General features: G+C 47.2%; 1 pseudogene; it reads right to left on the reverse strand.

Moving 5' to 3' along the window:
• Nucleotides 1-264: 264 nt before the first annotated feature.
• On the reverse strand, nucleotides 265-1,050 carry LOC142281776 (tubulin alpha-8 chain pseudogene; annotated as a pseudogene).
• Nucleotides 1,051-2,554: the final 1,504 nt, after the last annotated feature.

Consider the following 2,554-nt stretch of genomic DNA (forward strand, 5'->3'; position numbering starts at 1 on the left):
AAAATCGCACAAAAAAAGCGGGTAAAAACGCAGTGTGCGCACAGGGCCTAATGGAGTCTTCAGACTTGGTATATTGATGACCTTTCCTTGGCAAGGACATGCCATCACTTTATTATCAGTAGGGTTATACTTCTAGGACCCCCCACAATCCTGAGACTGAAGGGGCTAAGATGTCAATGTGTAGGAAAATTAGTGGATCCGCTTCAATCTCACAATCTGCACCCCACTAGTCATGTGATGGTATATCTTTTCTATAGGCTTCACTTTATTATATGGGTTTTTCCACCAATCTAATTCTGTGCTAATATTCTCGGCACTGGTAATGACACTTTCCATTTAGGCCGGTGTGGGTGGGTTTCTAATACTAACCTTGAATCCTGTTGGGCACCAGTCTACAAACTGAATAGTGCGTTTTGTCTTAATGGTTGCGATGGCGGCGTTGACATCCTTGGGGACCACGTCCCCCCTGTATAACATGCAGCAGGCCATGTATTTGCCGTGGCGGGGGTCACACTTCACCATCTGGTTTGCAGGCTCAAAGCAGGCATTGGTTATTTCAGCCACGGACAGCTGCTCGTGGTAGGCCTTCTCTGCAGAGATGACAGGCGCGTACGTGACCAGCGGGAAATGGATACGTGGATATGGAACCAGGTTTGTCTGAAATTCGGTGAGATCAACATTTAAAGCCCCATCAAACCTCAGCGAGGCAGTGATGGACGACACGATCTGCCCAATGAGACGGTTGAGATTTGTGTATGTTGGACGTTCAATGTCCAAGTTTCGGCGACAAATATCATAAATGGCCTCATTGTCCACCATAAAGGCGCAATCTGAATGCTCCAGCGTGGTGTGTGTGGTCAGTATGGAGTTGTATGGCTCCACCACTGCTGTGGACACTTGCGGTGCTGGGTAGATTGCAAACTCAAGCTTGGACTTCTTGCCATAATCTATAGAGAGTCTCTCCATCAGAAGAGATGCAAATCCTGAGCCTGTGCCGCCTCCAAAGCTGTGGAAAATGAGGAAACCTTGTAATCCGGTGCACTGGTCAGCCTGCGAGAGAAGATAGTGCCATATTACACACAACTGTCATAACCAAAGCCTTCCATGTCCTCTATGTATAGATCAGTGCTGATCATAGGGGCCATAGAGGAGCCTCAGTCACCATCACAGCCCTGCGATCATGTAACACCAGCTTCATACAGTGCGTCCACCCATCTCCTGTATACACCGCACCTATATACAGCGTGTCCACCCATCTCCTGAATACACCGCACCTATATACAGTGTGTCCACCCATCTCCTGTATACACCGCACCTATACAGAGCGTGTCCACCCATCTCCTGTATACACCGCACCTATATACAGTGTGTCCACCCATCTCCTGTATACACCGCACCTATATACAGTGTGTCCACCCATCTCCTGTATACACCGCACCTATATACAGTGTGTCCACCCATCTCCTGTATATACCGCACCTATATACAGTGTGTCCACCCATCTCCTGTATACACCGCACCTATATACAGTGTGTCCACCCATCTCCTGTATACACCGCACCTATATACAGTGTGTCCACCCATCTCCTGTATACACTGCACCTATATACAGTGTGTCCACCCATATCCTGTATACACTGCACCTATATACAGTGTGTCCACCCATGTCCTGTATACACCGCACCTATATACAGTGTGTCCACCCATCTCCTGTATACACCGCACCTATATACAGTGTGTCCACCCATATCCTGTATACACCACACCTATATACAGTGTGTCCACCCATCTCCTGTATACACTGCACCTATATACAGTGTGTCCACCCATGTCCTGTATACACCGCACCTATATACAGTGTGTCCACCCATCTCCTGTATACACCGCACCTATATACAGTGTGTCCACCCATATCCTGTATACACCGCACCTATATACAGTGTGTCCACCCATATCCTGTATACACCGCACCTATATACAGTGTGTCCACCCATATCCTGTATACACCGCACCTATATACAGTGTGTCCACCCATATCCTGTCCACCGCCATTAACTTGAGAACGGCGGCAGCTATAGGCATAGAAGTGGTGTCTAGGTATAGTAAAGTAGCCATGCGCTACGCAATGAAGCCACCTATAGCGCCACCTGGTGGAAAACAACGGGCGTAGCATTTTTATCTCGAAAACGGAACGAAATAGAGAAAAAGAAGGGAATTTTGTTTACTTACCGTAAATTCCTTTTCTTCTAGCTCCAATTGGGAGACCCAGACAATTGGGTGTATAGCTCATGCCTCCGGAGGCCACACAAAGTATTACACTAAAAGTGTAAAGCCCCTCCCCTTCTGCCTATACACCCCCCGTGCTCACGGGCTCATCAGTTTTGGTGCAAAAGCAAGAAGGAGGAAAAAATTATAATTGGTTTAAAGTAAATTCAATCCGAAGGAATATCGGAGAACTGAAACCATTCAACATGAACAACATGTGTACACAAAAAAACAGGGGCGGGTGCTGGGTCTCCCAATAGGAGCTAGAAGAAAAGGAATTTACGGTAAG

This window comes from Anomaloglossus baeobatrachus, unplaced genomic scaffold (assembly GCF_048569485.1).
Source record: "Anomaloglossus baeobatrachus isolate aAnoBae1 unplaced genomic scaffold, aAnoBae1.hap1 Scaffold_4838, whole genome shotgun sequence".
NCBI classification, from domain to species: Eukaryota; Metazoa; Chordata; class Amphibia; order Anura; family Aromobatidae; genus Anomaloglossus; species Anomaloglossus baeobatrachus.